General features: G+C 44.4%; 2 protein-coding genes across 3 annotated transcripts in view; one reads left to right on the top strand and one right to left on the bottom strand.

Annotated features, from left to right (window-relative positions):
- The window catches only part of LOC119449570 (U-limacoditoxin(8)-Dv66), a 57,870-nt gene extending 54,802 nt beyond the window's left edge, over nt 1–3,068 (bottom strand). The window contains exon 1 of the mRNA XM_049665312.1: nt 2,855–3,068. The gene's annotated coding sequence lies outside the window, so the exon portion shown is untranslated. The remainder of the gene's footprint in view (nt 1–2,854) is intronic.
- LOC119449568 (putative fatty acyl-CoA reductase CG5065) overlaps nt 1–19,585 on the top strand; it is an 81,366-nt gene that overhangs the window by 24,291 nt on the left and 37,490 nt on the right. The gene's annotated exons all lie outside the window — the stretch shown is intronic.

Raw genomic sequence — 19,585 nt, 5'->3', positions numbered from 1 at the left:
GTCCTAGTAACACAATTTGATTTTGAAACGAGGCGCATTGCTTGAAGGAATAAAAATACTCCATTCGTCGCTTATCCTTCGCGGCACAGCCCCGTTTCTCGGCATCACTTTTCTTTCTTCCGTTTTGTGCGGTCTCTTGTATTTTTCGTAGCCTTTAGCGCGTGACAATATTAAAAGCATATCGAGCATGGATTGCCGAATCTCGACCAGCGCTTTATTGATTACTTTCGCAAACCCGCATTCGCTCAATGAAGCATGTCGCATTGGAGGATGTTAGATGTGTCATCAGAAGCAGATATGGAAATAAAATGCATGAAATGAAAAGAAGGAGGCATATTTAACAAGAACAACGAGAAGAAATTAACTTACCTGGCGCTCAACATTCATTTATGTACAAGAGAAAAGACCATGTATAGCTTTTATGCGAGGGCAGATGGCTAGCGAAGCAGATCGAAATGTTGAAGATTGAGTTGACCCATTGTGGCAGAAGTGTGAAGTGTGTATAGCTGTACCGATATTCTCAGTAAGCGAATGACCGTCTTTGATAGCCTACGAAAAAAAGAATTTAAAAAATATGTGTAACATGCCAGTATTCTGATGTGCGTGAGTTGAAACTTCCTGCAACTGTTGCGATAAATGTGATGCTAATTTTGCAATTCCTGAAAAAAAAAAAACATCTAGATGTAACGTATCCGGTGTCACCGCACGTCATGACCTCGCGCGCCACGAACGTACGAGATCTCTTGGTGTTTTCTTTACCTCCGCGGAAAAATAAAGTACGCTCAAAATTCATCTCTTTTCCACCGTTTCTCTTCTTCAAATTCTTGGCTACTACGTAGGCCAGCACGATATTTAGGCTCGCGAGCGCAACCACTAAGTCGTATAATACTTATCATAATTTTTCAATACAAGCAGGGGCAGTGCGTGCTTTGCCAATCTCAGCAATGCCTCCCTGAGCAACGGCAGCAGCCGATGTATTCGGTTATAGCGCTCGGGTATGAACGTACACAGATGCCGTATATCAAACGTTGTGCATGTATAAATTTCATCGGACCTATATTACCCGAATGTATGCTTTCTTGATGGACTCGATTGCAATAGAATATTACGAAGGGAGTTCAACTTGTGGTTCAACTACATTGCAAACAGTGGCAGTAGCTATCAACTCACGTGCGTGGACAAGAGTTCGATTAAATAAAGGCTCTGTACTTGAAAACAAAATTGAATAATGAATGGATTGACTGATTGGACTGGATTTATTTATTTATTTTTATGCCCCTATCTAAGACAACCATCCGAGATTAGCTGTATGGTGGAGGTAGCCTGATCGATTTGAACCGGTTAGGGATATACAAAACATCATATAATACACAAGCGTTTCTGTATTCGACCCCCATCACAATGCGGTCCCCGTCGGCCAGGCAACGAACCCTCGACCTCGTGCTCAGCAAAAGAATGCCTAACTACTGAGCCGCTGCGGCTGTCGCGTAACACAGGAGAAAAGCGCGTATATAGGCGACGGGCAGCAGGTGTCGTTACATCTATACTGCTGTGTCTTTCCTCATACCCTCCAGTCACGGTGTGCACATTTGTGGACGCGACTTATTGTTGCCATTTCTGTGCAGTTGCGGCAAGGAATAGACCACAAAAATTAGGCTTACGATAAATTGAACGTTCTGCTTACCTCAAGTTGCTTCATTTTACTTCTGAGGGAAATCTATCGCTACCGAAGATCGCTTTGGAGAAGGCACTACAGTGTTTGACGGGAGGTGGGACGTGGGACGTTTCTGTAGCAATTGCGAAGGATCTTTTTTTCTTTCTAGTAATGCTTGAAACCAACAATTAATTTGTGCAAGTAATTCGCGTCAGTGATTCAATTCTTCTGTATGAGGGAACGTATCATTACTGAGTGCACATTATTTAGATACTTAATCACTATGTAATTATGGTGACTCATCATAAAATGCAGAAGGGGTCATTCTACCACCTTGACTTGCTCTTAATAGAGTCTGCAGCCTCTTGGAATAGAATTATATAAATTTAATACATTTATCGACAGTCTATCATAATTCGTGACTGAAGATGATAGTTTATGTATTGCGCTTCCATTACACACTGCACTATGGATCTTTAAAAGCTAACCAAGTAATCAACTGTTCTAAGCTGAAGGATGCCAACCTCCAAACTTTGTAATTTAAGGGAGAAATTTGTTCTCTTCCGGAAATCGAACGTGGACTTGCCGCCTTGCCATTACAATAACTCTAGCAATGCGCTATGAGCTGTGATCGCTCACGTGAAAGTAAAAAGCTTATGGAAAACAATACTTAAGCAAAAAATTGATCATGCTAAGTGTCGATCGCCCGCGTCCTCCTCATTTAGTTCATTAAAATATATTAGCTATCGGCCATTGCGCGTAGCGTCACTGTTTAAAGCGTGTGAACTTTCTCTTGAAAATCATTTGAAGGTTTGAAGTTGACTAGTTCGTGCGGAAACAGGTCTAAGGAAAATGGAAAGAGTGTGAGGGCGGTACTCTATGGCAGACTGTCAGGTAAGCGAAATTTTATTTCACGCCCGACAAAATTAACCCACACAAACAGGTAACGAAAACGTACGAGGCATATGCATTGATGGAGAAACAACGTTTGCGCACTCCGACTTCTAGGTGCTGTGCAGTCACACCGCCAATTAACTGAGTATAACGACTGCTAACCAGGTGGTTAGCAGTCGGCAACACGAAGGCGAATCGGCCGTCAGCTCGAATTGTCGAAAGCTAGATATGTGATAAACAAATGAGTTCTACGGAAAACGCCAAGGTTGAGGTGAACTTGCGAAAAATAAAAATGCTTCCACTGACCTCGTTACAGTAGAATGCTGCGAAGAGGGTCCGAACGTTTCCTTTCATGCATGAACACATCTCCAGCTTGCAGGCTTCCTCAGAACTAGCTTGATTATCTGATTGGTTCGAAAGTAAAGCCTAAAGAAGTGCGCTATCACTAAACGTTTCGAGTCGAGCGCGCAGAGGAGACGCAGTCGTTAAAAATAATCTCATTTTATGCAGCGAGAATGGGTATGCGGTGTAGGCTTCGGATATCAGAAGGCACGTAAACCTCCAGAAAGAAAGAAGAAGAAGAAGTAACCAGAGAGACAGAAGAAAAGTTGAGCGGTAACAACCGACCAAACAGGGCTCTAAAGAGAGACAATCGTTCAGTCAATCAGCCGAAGATCTAAACACTGACAGCAAGGTCAACCACTTCGGGTGTTGTGCGCGCAGACCTGCGCTGGCAGAACCATCCTTGAGCAAAAAAAAAAAAAAAAAAAAAAAAAAAAAAATGAACCCCCTTCATCAGCCTTCGTTCGGAATCTGCTTCCAGAGAATAAGATAGAAATTAGGTATCTATCTGAGCACGATCTGTCTGCCCTTATCTCGCCGCTCGCAACCAGGGCACTACTCCAAACGCTCCTGGCGTCGATTATGTAAGGCCAAGGCACGTGTACCCGATCTCGCCAAACGCCGCCTTCCTTCCATGACCGACTCCGTTTTTGGTCCCGTAGCCAAAAACCAAAAGCCTCTCTACTCACTGACGTCGGACGGTATATCTCGCTATTTATGCAAATTTCACGCATTTATTGTATGCCGTGTCCTGGCTGAGAATGTGGCTATTGCGTAAAATTTTCCCCGTTTCACACAACATCCAGACATGTAAATTTCCTTGACGCACGTAAGTGGTTCTTCATTTACGCTTGCGATAAGCGATCTTCGCGTTAATTCACACAAACTATGTCGGTGCTTATTCATTTAGATATTCTAAGTTAAATGTACACGCGTATCTATAGTTTACATTTAACGTTACAACGCTACGTTGCGGAAATAAGGAAGCGGATGTCGTGGGTATGGGGACACAAGAAAAACGTAAGCTAAATCTAGCTCTTGAGCAATGGTCAGCATGGACGTTTTGACACAATTACTTCTCTCATATTTTCGTGTTCTACTTTCTTAGATGCTATTTGACCTTACCTCTCATCGAGCACGCTCTGTAACCTTAAATCTGCAGTCAGGTATTACCACAACGCTTTTGTTTACGCTTTCGTGTTTCTTCCCCGCTTTGCGGTCGAACAACTTCCGTCTAAACGTCGTAATGGTAGCGGTAAGCTTTCCGTTCTAAATTATGGGCACATCAATCTGATTCTATAATTCAAGAAATGGTCTTAGGCTCCATCCGTGGTCGCACCACCGCCTTAGCCGACGGACGTGCTAGGGTTAAAGATTTTCATTTTTCTTTAATGAATAATATACTTTACCCTTTGACAAAACACCGACTGACCCCGCGCAGGAGTCCTTAGATTATTTTCGCTTCGCTGTCTCATTCAGCCTTTCTTTCTTTCTCTCTTTCCTTCTTTCTTTCTCAAGTACTATAATTAACTCGCAAGTTACAATAAAAACCGCCCATTCCTTAACGACGTCTCAAGCACTCTCTTGTCAGCGGCATTTCCTACCTGCCTGAGCCTTTCGTTCTCCTCCCGTCATGACAATGGTGCTCAGTACAGGAGCAATCCAACATCTCCTGTATAAGAGATGCCTTGTGCGCTCTGACTGGACGCCAGTAGCGCACCCAGTATCTCTGCCAGGGGAGGGGGGGGGAGCAAGCACTTTGCATAATATGTAATTTCCTTGCTTTAGCCAGAGGAATCCAACAGCAAATAAAATGCTTAATAATAATAATAATGGCACCAAGGATGATGACGATGTTTATTTCTCCGGCGTTTGGCTCAAAGTAATTTAAGAGGGAATGAATAAATACAAGACAGTGACAGAGTGTTTTTGTTGATCAGGAAAATTCGACCTCAAGCCACCTTCTGAATTGAAATGACCATGTGAACAGAGCGCGGAAGGTACACGTTGGACTTGTGGGGCTGGACGCGTAGGGGAGGGGGGGGGGGGGGAGGATGGCAACCAACTTCTTCGATTCAACGATTCTTCGCTGGATGACAACCAACTACAAATAACAGCGATTGAAAACGTGCCCACTATAGTATTTAACTTGTCTTTCGATAAAATAATCGTATGCAAGCAGGTTTCTTGAAAAATTTTACAATAAGTCAGTCCCGAAGTGTGGACTGTTGCAGGATGCGCATCAAAGAGATCACACGACAACCACTGCATGCTGTAAAACATCAAAACAGTAGTGCATTACAAACCATGAGCAGCCAAGAGCAGCCTTGCAAAAAAAAAAAAAAAAAACAGTAGCACTACAACAAAGCAGTATATGGACAGAACAATGAGCACGTGGTTAACCACCACAATGAATGCTTCAAACAAATTATTAGAGCTCACGAAAAAAAAAAGGGACAGTAACAGAAAAAAAAAAATCCTAGGACACCTAAGCACTTATGAGTTGTGAATGCGAAAGCATTAATGCCCAATTTAACACCACTGAGCGGTCCTTCGAGTTATGAAGAAAAGAAGAAATAAACTTTATCATAACGTGAAAGGGTGAATGTGGTTGGGGCCCTTAGTCCAGGGCCCCAATGGCTGCCGCCACCGATTTGGCGCTGAGCCGTGCTCCCTCAAGGGCTGCAGAAGATAGCGTCATCCTTTCCCTTTCCTCAAGAACCACTTACTACTACGCCACCGCTCTTGCTCGTCGGATCAGGGCCAGCCAGACCTGAGGCTCGGAGCGACGGAGGATCGCCTCCCACTGCGCATATGTTGGTTGGGGGGATTTTAGAATGGGGGTATCAATTGGTAGTTTTGGGCACTCCATCGTGACGAGTTATGAACTCTTCGTGGGCAAGCGAGCGCGTTGAGACGCTTGGCGCGTTTTGATTTGGTCTTACCGAGGCACAGTTAGAACGCAGGCGAGAGCTTGCGCGGACAAGGAACGCGCGGATAACACAGGCTTTCGAGAGTGACGTGGCGTCGCGGCGATGCCCGCTGATTGAGAGATGAGATCTGCCCGCTCCCCTCACGCAGTACCGCGACAGCAGGTGTTTCCTTTCTCCCGCTCTGCTCCATCGAGGCCCGATCCAGCAAGCAAAAGCCAGCATCGCAGCCAATGGGAAGTTTCGCTGATGTATACGCCGCCGGCTTTTTCAATGGGCTATTTGACACTTTCGCATCAAAGCAACAGCTACAATATACGTTATGACGCTATTAGTGTGAGCAGGTCACTCTCTGTATCTCTCGTAATTAGCGGCTGCGCTGCTTTTCCTTGTTTTTCCCCTATTGTTGGGAAAACACTTCACAAAGGCAGACGGCTTGTACATAACCGGGCACGCCACGCAGTACTGAACGCCACGCAGTGGCTCTGAACAGCTCCTATACAGTTGCTTTCCATAATTACGATTCCGCATGCGGTCGGCTTGCATTACATGGAAAGCGTCAAAACCTGCTTGCAGCAGTTTGGACACCAACTACTGCGTCACCGTCGCTATTACAACCGTCACCACAGAGCCACGGCGGCGGTGTGTGCGTTCATGTAAACAAGCCTAATGAGGAACTTGCACGCGACCTTTACATCTGTGTCAACGCACGATTACGACGTGCTGAAACGTGCGTGATGGGTGTTAAACATGGGTGTTAAGAGGCCTTCTAGTTTTTGACGACATCAGCGGTTGCTGCTTTCGATGTGTGTATTCGCCGTATTTATTCGCTTAATCTCTTCGAATTCAGTACTTGAACTTGAGTATTGTGGTTATCCGTTGCGAGGCGAGAAGGTGGTAAAGACTTCCGACGCTGCTCGACGAGTGTCCCGTTCTGATCTCGTCGAAAACCTCCGAGCCGCCCCCAGAGGCACCGGCAACAGCCCCCAACACCGCGCGCGTTCGGTGCGAACACGGGCAAAACGCCGACGGCGTCGACAACAGTACTGCGCGTTGCTGGTTCTGCTACATGTCCAAGTTTGTACAGCTGATAAAACTACTATCATTACTCCGTATAGCTCTCTACTAATTTGCTATCGCAATTGATGCTTCGCCTTTCGGGTGAAACTGCGACATGTTTCTTTGAGTAGGCTTCACTGCAACACAGAACGTGAGAAAGCCAGCTTACAAAGACCAAGCTTACACCGATCCCCTTAATATCGACTTCACTTTTAAACAGAAATGCATTGCTGGGAAGACGTTTTTCCGGGGGCAATATAAGTCGTCTTATATTAAAATGGAAGGCCATAGGACCTTTCTTTGTTATTTTATTAATTGTTTGCTATTTCCCCGACGCGCGAGCGTGTCCAAAGCGTATTAGGCAGGCCAAGTCCCAATTTGACCTGCCGAGGATGCGAGCGTCATCTGGATAAGAATTTCGCAAGTAGCCTACCCGAGCGCGCCGCTGTTGATATAGTAGAAATGCTGGCAAAAGGGGTGTGTTTAAGTTTCCTCGTAACAGAATTATGTTTTCTCGTACATTGAAATAACAGTCCGATGCCACCATGTCTGTAGGTTGTGGTTAAGTCGTACTTTATCATTTTTCTGACGGATTTCACTGAGAGAAATTCAATTTTTTTTTTCGCTAACATCTTAGACCATGCGGAGGGCCTGCGCGATCGGGGTAGGTTCGGGCATAGAGGAGGCTATGGTTCGGGATGATTTTCTCTGCCACAGACGCCGACATCCACGCCGACACCGACGCCGACGCCTGATTTTCTGCGACACGGGGCCCTTAACGCTATCGCGTTAAAACATGTTCCGTTCTGAAGATCACCAAATGTAGCCCAACGCCGCGTTGTTTGTGCTGCTGTAGTTCATAACAGCTGTATCAACGGCCGCCTGATAAGTGTCCTTGCGGTGTATGCGATATTTTGGCCATGACTGCTCCGCCAAAGTGCAGAGTTTCAAATTAATTTTCTGAACACCGCTTTCTTTAATGCGCGCGGTTGTCTCATCACAACAACGTACTTGCATCCAACTTTTGTGGTAATGCGGCCGCCGCTGCTACATTCGAACTTAGAGCTCTTCAGCAGGAATTCATAACAGCATAGGCGTCTCGATATGGGGATACATAGGGTACACGGCTTCTTGAAGGTAATTTATCTTTAAACATTACCTTGGTGGTTTCCGTAGCATTTGGGAACTATCAGTTATTGCTTCACTTTCCGCATTACACAGCCATTTATTATAGGCTCAAACTTATGCGAGGACCACGCCAATGTACAGTGCAGTCTAACTGCCTGCGGACATTATCCTCAGATACAAATGCCATATACATATTAAAGTGAAAATGAATTAAACGAAAGAAAATGAGAGAGGTGCGGCTCCCTGTTTACACAACTCGGCCAGACCTGACCCTCTTTCTTTTACCATGTGTGTTTGACAGCCTGTAATGCGATTCCAATTATCGCTATCGCCTAGCTCGCAATGACGCTCAATCTAGAGCGTAACCCACTGCCGGCTAGTAGAGTTCTAAGGAGCGAGGGCGGAGTTGGAGGAGGAGGAGGAAATGGGGGGGGGGGGGTAGCTTTAGATGTGACTGAGGTTGTTCAAGAGCCAATGCCCTGGCCAATTTTCATTGACGCACTGCCAAGTGTACAGCCGCCAATCGTCCACATCGCATGCGCGGTGGCCCCGTCCCAGATCTGACGGGCGGATGACCTTTCGATCGCCACTGCAGGCAGCGCGAGGATTTGTTTCCGATGAACAGTTCCCTCTCTCTCGGAAGCAGGAATCACCTTGCGATACTGCAAGGGCGCCGTATCGCGCTGCGTTCCAGGGACACAGATTGCGGATCAGTTTTTGGAAGTCCCGCGCCATAACCAGTTTTCTGGAGACCTCCTCGCTCGTTATTATTAACCGCGGCGTTCTCATCTTATCGCCCATCTCAGGTGCCGCCGCGTCGGAAACCTTGCCCGTGTCATTGGCACGCTGTTTCTCAGGCCTCCCCGCACTGCTTCGAGGCTGTCGCGGATGTCGTCGATGTTGCTGTTGTTTTGCTCGGCGTTGCGAGACGCAGCGCTGCTCCTCGTTTGGCCGCTTTCTATAACGCGTCTCAACCTCACTGCGTGGTGAGCTCACATTATGAGTCTAGCAGCCTTGCTGTTAGCAGCGCATACCTAACTGCCACTGCGTCCGGCGACTGGATGCACTCGCCGTACTGTCTGCGATGCGGGTCCCAAAGCTGACGAATGTTCGCTCTTGCAGCGCCTGTTGGTATACAAACTGCTCGCACGTGACATATACAGTAGCGGCTATACATTGTTGAAAGACTACAAGCACGGCGGAAAGCTGGTCCTAATTGGGCCCGCTTATGCCTTGGTCATATATACCCAGCGGCACTACGAAGGCCTTGGGCGGGCCAATAGTGTACCATTCGTGACGTCACGTGCACGTCATCCTCAAGTGCCGCTATTCCGGGTGTTTCATGCGAACACTTTCAAACATTTTTAAAGGTTGCCTGTGGCAGATAGCCCAATTCTAGTTCGTGAGCTGGTCTACTCGAAGAGGCGATTATTACTTGCTGAAAAAGGTGATATACATAATCGACTAATTAACAAAAATTCAGTAATAAAGTTTTTAACTAATTACCTTATGGCCCATATTGCATTGGCGTTCCAGTTACATTTGTGCTTCAATGCATAAAACGACGTTTTGTTAAGAGAGTAACTGGAACGCTAATGCATTTCTCCGCAAAGTTCGGGAATTAATATCTCGAAACTGGTGTCATCCTGAGAATTCTTTCCAAGCAGATCCGCCTTGCAAACTCCACGGCTAGAATTTGTAAATTGCGATATGGGCCATAAAGTAATTAGTTTAAAATTTAATTAGTGATATTTTTGTTAATTTACCATTTAGTATACTAAATGGTAAATCACTATGGCACATATTTGTTCCCGCTAACAACAACATTTATATAACGAAAGGTAAGAAATTCAAATAAATGTATGTTGAAGAGACCGTCCATGTGAATTCGCAAGCTGTGAATCGATAAAAGAGGAAAACTGATGCACCGTAATGTCAAACGCGTGTGCAAAGTTGTGAAAGAATAACGTCAGAGTTTGTTTCGTCCCCTACTCGCCCTTGCAGTTTGCCTTCAGCGAGAAACTACAGCTAAGACGACAACATCAAAGCTGACATTAGCAGTCACAAAGATGACAAATACGCGGCCGCGCCAGTATAAGTTGGCGCCATAATAGGCCACAACGTAGACCTGGTATCGCCTTTGGATTATGGCGCGCGTTTGCGACAACATACTTTGAGCAATTCATAAACTTGGCTCTCGCATGGTACCTGCTCTCGCACGCAGGACAGGTCGCAATTTGTTTCCAGTGAACGGGTGGTGTCGTCATCCTCGACGGGACGGTGTCAAGGTTGAGGCAAGCATAACAAGGCATAATTCGCAGCAGCGCCGTGGAGATGTGTGGGCTCAGATTAACCGAAACATATGATCCTAAATGGCAAGAGCAAAAGCAAGATTTTAAAAAATGCAATGCCTTGCTCAACAAAGATGTCAAATCTTTATATGTGAAAACAAAAACATTATACTGTCTAAGCTTGCATATATGTGCAAAAGTGAAGCCATTAATGCATAACCTTCGTAGCAGTAGGTATTGGAGAGAAAAAGTGTAAAGCATAATGAAAGAAAAAGAATGATAACAATAAAGCTAGCGCTCGTCCAGTCTATATGTCTCTTCTTTGTGTTCACATTCCTTAGCGCTTATGATGTCCAAGTTCTCATTATTAGGGTGCTGCGTTTTCAGATAAACCCTAAAATCTCTGAAAAACACTCGCCGGTAAAATGTTTTTGAGTTATGATTCATCCGAAAGACTCCGATTTTGAGAACACGTAGCCGTGAAGTACTCGAAGATGGCTTTTGTTCCTCGGATTTGCCAATGCACTTCGCCGGGAACACCGCAATGCATGACATCTTCTGAAAAAGCCACACACAAAAGCGCAACAAACTGGACGGGAGATACAAAAACATTATCAAATCAAGTTTTCTTTCTAAGGAAACGTTTAGCGCAAATAGATGGCGAATAAGAAGGAGAGTACAAAGAGAGAGCGCTGATCGCTGCGCTACGCTCTCTCATTTGACAGTGTCACACACGCTTTCCTCTTTGTCAGAACGCTCAGAACACATCGTGAACACGCACAGACCTATCCTGAACGAATGCTAGGAGCGTATCCTTTGTAACGGCGTAGTGGCCTTGTGCCACCTAGTTCAACTTCTATGGTAATCTCTCACATGTTCTATCCATCATCATCATCATCATCATCATCATCATCATCATCATCATCATCATCATCATCATCATCATCATCATCATCATCCTAATTTTACAAAGGCATCTCCCTGCGATCTCCAATTACCACTGTCTTGCGCTAGCTGATTCCAACTTGCGCCTGCTAATTTCCTAACTTCATCAGCCCGCCTAGTTTTCTGCCGTCCTCGACAGCGCTGCCGTTCTCTTGGTATCCATACTGTAACTCTAATGGTTCACCGGTTATCCATCCTACGCATTACATGGCCTGCCCAGCTCTATTTTTTCTCTTAATGTCAATTAGAATATCGGCTATCCCCGTTTGCTCTTTCATCTGGAACTGGAAGAATGCCAACATTATACTAATCCATAAGAAGGGAGACGTTAGAGAATTGAAAAATTATAGGCCCATTAGCTTGCTTTCAGTACTGTATAAAATATTCACCAAGATAATTTCCAATAGAATCGGGGCAACACTTCACTTCAATCAACCAAAAGAACAAGCTGGCTTCAGGAAGGGATATTCTACAATGGATCGCATCAATGTCATCAATCAGGTAATCGAGAAATCTGCGGAGTACAATAAACCTCTATATGTGTCTTTCATAGATTATGAAAAGGCGTTCGATTCAGTAGAGATACCAGCAGTCATAGATGCATTGCGTAATCAAGGAGTACAGGAGGCATATGTGAATATCTTGGGAAATATCTACAAGGATTCCACAACTACCTTGGTTCTCCAGAAGTAGAAAGTTACCTATCAAGAAAGGTGTCAGGCAAGGAGACGCAATCTCTCCAATGCTATTCACTGCATGCTTAGAAGTAGTATTCAAGCTCTTCGACTGGAAAGGCTTAGGAGTGAGGATCAACGGCGAATATCTCAGCAACCTTCAATCAATCAATCAATCAATCAATCAATCAATCAATCAATCAATCAATCAATCAAAGGGGAATTGATTGCATACAAAGATATGCAAAATGCATACAAAGATATTTGGTCTCATAGCCTAAAGCGGCTAGTGATGGGTCCAATACAAAAAATGTATTGCAATAATTAGCAGTCTGATACAAACAAAATAGTGAAAGTATCATACATAAGCGGTATATACTATATGTAATAACAGAACTGCGCTAAAAACGAACAAAAAATAATAAACGATCAAATTAACATACCTGATGATTTTTTTCCCTTTTCCCCCTTTTTTTAATATAAGAATCTCAAGAACGTGCTTCGTAAGATAAGAAGTGGCATTTGCATGTATGTCAAAATTTCTTGCGAGTTTTATTTCAAGAGGCAAATTGTTCGACAGCTTAACACCAGAGAATTGAATTAATCTTTCGCCGTACACATTCGAACATAAAGGAAGATTAAGATTACCGTCGCGTGCATGCCGTGTGTTTAACGACAGAAACGTGAAAACGGTACGCGGCAGAGGTGTGTTTGCGTTCATTATTTTGTTTACTAAGCAGGAAATCTTGTTGTTCCGTATGCCAGTAAACGGCAGTATAGGCAGCCTATGAAATACAGGATTAGAGGGATGACGCACCGAGGAGAAAGTTCTCACGCGAACGGCTAGTTTTTGTAATCGGAATAACGGAGTAAGGTATGTTATGTCCGCATGGCCCCACGACTCGCAAAAATATCTAAGGTGGCAGTGAAATAGGCTAAAATATAATGTTCGCAGCAATGTCAAATCGAAGTATTGTAACAGCTGAATGACAACTTTTTGCAAACGGTATTGATTTGGTGTCTCCAGTTAAGGTTACTGTCAAATATAATGGCCAGATATTTAATAGTCGGAACACATTCAATGGTTCGATTGTTTAATGATATGCTAATTGAAACGTAGTTCAGAGTTTTCATTCGTGAATGAAAAATAACGTATTTTGTTTTATCGGCATTTAGTAACAGTTGATTTTCACGAAGCCACATTGAAACAGCTATAGTAGTTCATTGGATAACAGTATATTGTAAGGTTTCAAGTGAACTACCTGTGAATAAAAAACAGTATCGTCCGGCTACATTATTGCTTTATGCGATTGTAGAGTTCGCGGGAAATCATTAACGTATAGATCGAATAAAATGGGACCCAATACGGATTCTTGCGGTACACCACATGTGACATTCCTAGATTCGGATAGAAAACTGTCAATTAGTACTTTCTGCTTTCGCAATGTCAGATAACTGGGAAAGAAGTCACGAGCACCATCGATAATACCATATCACTTCAGTTTTTAACACGAAAGTGTTTTATGCCGGGGTCCACCAAGACTTCACTGACGTATTTCCGTCACGGAAATACGTCATAGAACATAATACAAAGAAAGAAACCAGAAGAAAAAGTTCCACAAACATGCAAAATTTGGAAATCGAACCCACGACCTCTCGGTCCGCGACGATAGATCGCCGAGCGTTTAACCCATTGCGCCACAAACGCATTTGCAGAGAGCTACACAGACGCGCCTTATATATCTAACACTCCTCCGTGTACCCGCGCTCTTGCTCGGGGCGGTGCCGCCGCCTACGAGCAGAAAAGAGAAGTACTGCATTATGACACTAACGCGCACCGACAGTGAACGCTTCGGTGGTCTCAGCACTACGACGCCTCGATGCCAGCATTCGAAGGGACGCTGGCATCAAGAAGCACTACCAACGCCACTTAGGTGGCGTTCACCGTACTCAGCACAGCGGAGCGTGGCCTCCGCAATTAGCTCTGAAAATGTTTCTGAAGTTGATCGCGGAGGCTGCAATTACGACGCGCTGTACGCGCTGATTTGACTCGGTGACGATTCAGTTACGTGCTTTGTCTTGCGCGTTGTATTAGTGTGTCAGTTACGTGCTTCGTCTTTCGCGTTATGCTAGCGTGTGCAGCGTAGTGCAGCTTCCATATGCACGACGGTTGCTCATGGTCATCGACGTTGGTAGTCGTGATGGAGGAGACGTGCCACCAGGCGTCAGCGTGGGTGCATCAACGCCTAAGGGCGCTTTAGCCACAAAACACCAATAGACATTATATATCAATGTGCAATAAGCATTACACTACTTCTGTGAAGACACGTTTCACTTTCGTGTTCTATACCGATTCCTATATAAGAGGGATCAACCACATTTTTTCAGTAGTGCCAAGTGACAAATGTTATCAAACGCCTTTTTTATGTCGATGAAAATTCCAATAGCAATCTTTTGATGGATGAGGGCAGAGTTGAGTATTTGAGATAAAGTAAGCACAGCTGTTGATGTGTATTTCCCTGGGACGAAACCATGCTGTTCCAGGCAAATTATGTTATTCTTTCTAAGGAAGTCCTTGAGCTATTGAGCGATTAATTTTTCAAAGATATTGTTTATTATACTCAATACGGATATCGCTCTGTAGCTGCCGGGAATGTTATGGTTGCCCGTTTTGTATACTGGTACAACTTTGGCCATTTTTATTACACCTGGATAGGAATTCGCATTTAATGAATGGTTAAATAAATGACAAAGTGGAGTACTCAAAATATCTGGATTGTCTTTCCGTACCCTAGCTTGTATACCATCAATGCCCGTGGCTTTGTTCAAGTGTAGATTTTTTATAGCAGACGTAACCAACTCTTCCGTTATGACCTCAAAGCTAAATCTGTTTTCACTTTTTTCAAAGTAAGTGCTGGGCCGTGCAGCACTAAATTGTTTCGTAATGTTTTCGCCAACCGTGGCAAAGTAATCATTAAAATCATTTGTAAGGCTAGTTATGACGTTGTTAGGGAGAATTTTCTTTGTTATCGAGCCCTGTCACTTCCCTGATTATTTGCCATGTTTGTTTTGTATCGCGACGGTTAACGAGACGTGTACAATATGCCCTTTTAGATTTACGCATTAGCCCAACTGACTGATTTCTGAAGTACTTAAATTGAGCCTTGTAATATTAATTTGTTTTGTTAACTTCAGCTTATTGTAATAGTAATCTTTTTGCTTCAGTAGTGCTAGAATAGGCTGTGATCACGCCATATATCCAAGGACATATGGCGTGATCATACCTACGTTGTGTGCACGTATACGATGACTGCTTTATTGCATTCGTGATACTGAAAATAATGTTATCCCATTCTAGTTGCACATCGTCGTTATACAGCGTTTCGAACATAGTGTGTTGCAATAGGGTGTGTACTTGCGAATAATTAACGCGTGTGTGATATCTCGGGAGCAACTTTTCTGTTTTACGAGTATGATGTAAGTACGATTGTGGCATGAAAAGAAAAGTCGGCTGGTGATCAGCAATTCCAAAATCATAAACACCAGCTTCTACGTTAGTATCAAGACTGCACAGCATGTGATCAATAAGTGTGGCAGAATTTTCGGAGAAACGTGTTTTGTTCGGTTAAAACATTTTTATGATTAAATGATTGTAGGAGGAACAAGTAGTCGTGGCACTGATCCTTTAGCAGATTTATATTGAAGTCACCAGAGATTGTTATCTGATAATGCGAGGTTACACAATGAATCAGCACACTTTCCATGACAGATATAAAGTCATCTACGCTTGAGCTTGGGGGGCGAGTTTTTTATTTTTTATAGCAACGTCCGCCCGCCATTGGCACTTGCGTTCCACTTGAACCACAAACATGTCGCCAATAATTGAGGAAACGCTTCAATACAGCGTCGGGATTAACCCACTGCTAAACACCGGGGCCGCACGTTTCAGCTTCGCTGGTTAACCATCTGTACGGAGTGCTTGAGTGGTGTTTCTTTTTTTTCCCTCAATACTTTTACTTATCTACGTTCTTATCTTTACTATCTACGTTTAATACTTTTACTTATCTACGTTTACTTATCTACGTACCCATCACTACGTTCTCGTTCATGGGGCTGGTTTTGTAGACTCTGTGCCTGTCTAGTTGACGTTACCTCCGCTTTTTGCAAAATCATTTAGGTCTTTGTACTGCAATATGTATTTAAAAAAGTACATTGAGAAAGTAACAAAGCAAGCGCATATCATGCAACGCATCGTTTACTTATTTATTTTTAATTTTTAACAGAGCGCTTTGTGTTTTTTGCCTAATCATAAGCTATATTCAACAGTATGCCTCAGCTATTAGTCAACTATACTGTTGGGAAGTGCTATCTGCATATACTCACGCGTCATATACCCCACCCCGTCATCTATTGTATACTACAACTCACATGACTCCACAAAAATTCAGTTCTTAATTGTGGGAAATTTTAAACATTCATGTCATCTTTGCCCCGGGTAACGAGTGACGAAACCTACTTGCGGCGGTTGCAGGGCTGTGCTTGCCCAATATTTTATGGGAAGCACGCAGGTGACGTGAACACCACGCGGCGTGAAATGAAAATGGCTTGTCGAGTTAAAAAAGGAAATAAATGTTTCCCCCACACTGCACAGAGCGAAACGTACTAAGCTTGGCTGGTATATGGTGTAAGCAGCATAGGGACGGTGCACTGCATTAGCTGTCTCGCGTGGTTGCGGCTACTTTCATCGTTCCTATAGCTGCTCATTGGTCGCAGCTTCTGGGGTGACCTAGTCTGGTTCAGAAATGAAATATTCCTTTTTTTTTTGCGTTGAGTGGGCCCCCACTCACCCACCACGACGAAGCTATGGGTCACAGCGCTAGCAATCCAACACAAGCCGCAACTCTTTCTCTTCCCCAACTGCTATACATCTATACAGATTCCAAGAGAGCCCGCAAACTCTTGCAGGCAAACGTATGACCTGCCCACATCGGCAGTCATATTTAGGTACGCCCTCAAGGTTCCTACGGAATTCATATATGCATCCCAGGATGCGCAGGGATGCTGCGTAATGGAACAGCGCCTAATCAGCTGGACCGAGAAGGGTTACCGGCACCCACCATCCCCGGTCCTCCAATCATTCCCGGCCCTCCAATCATCCCCGGCCCTCCGATGATTCCGACAGCACCATTGTACGTCATCCTGAAAAAATTCCGCACCGACCACGCCAATGCCAATGTAAACTGCAATAACTACTCGTTGCGTACACTAAACCCTTGTTTTTGGCACACCTAGTGTTGTGTGTACAGTTGCATGCACCAATGTGTCGAAAATGTTTTGATGTCTCGTGAATATGTGTTTAGCGTGCTGGAGCCAAGTCAGACAAAATATTGGCTTTAGCCACGGCCACCTCTTAGACCTAGTCTGAGAATCAAACAACGGAGATTATTCGCGTGCCCGCACCCAATTTTAGTAAGGACAAGGATAGCGATGGGGGCTTGTTGGTGATTCATGAGGAACACTTTTGATGCAGCGCGAAACGTAACAGGACGCAAGAAGGCACAAGTAAAAAGACAACACACAGCGCTACTAGCAATAACAATGTTTATTCTCAAAACCAGATCGCTTAAATACCACCCGCCGTGGTTGCTCAGTGGCCATGGTGTTGGGTTGTTGAGCACGAGGTCGCGGGATCGAATCCCGGCCACGGCGGCCGCATTTCGATGGGGGCGAAAAATAAAAGCACCCGTGTACTTCGATTTAGGTGCACGTTAAAGAACCCCAGGTGGTCCAAATTTCCGGAGTCTCCCACTACGGCGTGCCTCATAATCAGATCGTGGTTTTGGCACGTAAAACCCCGTAACTTAATTCTTTTATACCGTTAAGCGGTATAAAAAAATTAAGTTTGTTAATTAGAAATTAGATTTCCTTACGCAGGAAATATAACTCATTTGGAGCCTTCGATAGCGCTGTCTCCTAAGGAGTTTGATTTTCTGCGTAAGCGGTGACAGGTTGTTCTGGCAGATGGTCGCGGGTCATTAAATATGGTTTGATAGTGTGAATTCATTCGCACATGTTTCTCAGTGCTTCCACGTGATGTATGTCTGTTATGGCGCATGTGGTATTTAAGCGGTCTGGTTTTGAGAATAAACATTGTTGTTGCTAGTAGCGCTATGTGTTGTCTTTTTATAACTCGTGCCTTCTTGTGCCCTGTTACGTTTCGCGCTGCATCAAAAGTGATCCTTAGTAAGGAAGCCATCATGCTCTTGCGGAAGATATAGAGTGCATGACAGATTGAATGAATCTGATGGTACACTGTCAAGTTCCATCCGCAATATACCACATTCGAGGGCAGTTAGGGCTTCACCCTGAATGACTCCCCTGCAAACGCTACCCATACTTTCCTCCCTCTAGCTCTGTCTAACCTTCCATCGCCTTCCTACACCGGACTATCTCATTCACACCAAGACCCAGCATGACCAACGCTACTTGCAGGCATGGTGGACTATGTCCAGAAGTGCCTGAAAAAGTCACTATTTATAGTGCAGCCTTGGGACTGAAGGCTCCCTAACTTATAGTGCCATTTTTTAAATTAATAATGATTTTATTAATTTATCCGTAAGTGCAAAATCCCAAGCTGTCATGGACAAAAAGCAGAGAGAGAGAGAGAGTGAGCGAGAGAGAGAGAATAAACTTTATTTGTATACATAGAAATTGTGTTGTCCCTGAAAGCGGGGCGGCGCAAATGGTCGGGGCCCGTAGTCCAGGGCTCCGCTATAAATTCCATACAAGCCCAAGCTGCTTATGGACAAAAGGTAGAAGATATTGCAACAATATCTATTGGAATTACGCAATGTTTCACCTTCTACGCGACTTTTTGTAAGCAAAGTGTCTTTCTTAAGTATATGGTTACTTTTGATAATCCTTATGAGACATCTGGTAGCTATAGGAACCTCGCCCGCTACTGTACGCAGCGAAAAAAAATTGTGTGTTCACGACACTGAGGGCTTCGATAAAAAAGCCGAAAAATGAATTTTACTCTTAAGTGAACTTTAGTTTTCCCTGACTTTCTCGCATGGCTGGCGATTATGCTTCCATGTGTCACATGGAACAATCCCGCACGCGACATTTGCACGGCCGAAGCGGCGTACGCCATTGCGTGCGTTATGTGGCAGACAATTCGCACCTTGGCGGTGCCCTCCAATCGACCTTTGATCGTAACTCACTCAGGGAAAACTTGCTGCCACCAAGGGCCCCGCGATGGGCTATCGTCAAAACACGGCCTCGGTAGAAGGACACATTTTCGCTCGCATCGTCGGGCATTGCAAGACCACTGATAGAGACCACACCATGTAACGCTTGAGGAAATTCGACTCTGACACGTGCGATGCGTTATGTCAAGATGTTTGAAATGACTGTACGTATCTGCGTCAATAGGAAACAGACATAGGCGCTTATTGGGACCATAATGTATGCGCTGACGCGTTCCTGTACATTAGCGAACGTATTCAACGCGGAAACGCCGTAAACGAATAATTCTTGCGCTTTGTTTCCATTTGAAGGAAGGAGGTAGTCTAGTTGACAACGAACGCCGTTATCCCTAGAATGACAACCATGTGACGTCGAATGTTCCTGGCGTCACATTTAGGTGCGCGGCGCATTGTGTGACTT

This window comes from Dermacentor silvarum, chromosome 4 (assembly GCF_013339745.2).
Source record: "Dermacentor silvarum isolate Dsil-2018 chromosome 4, BIME_Dsil_1.4, whole genome shotgun sequence".
Lineage (NCBI taxonomy): Eukaryota > Metazoa > Arthropoda > Arachnida > Ixodida > Ixodidae > Dermacentor > Dermacentor silvarum.
This window is presented reverse-complemented; position numbering and strand designations above follow the sequence as displayed.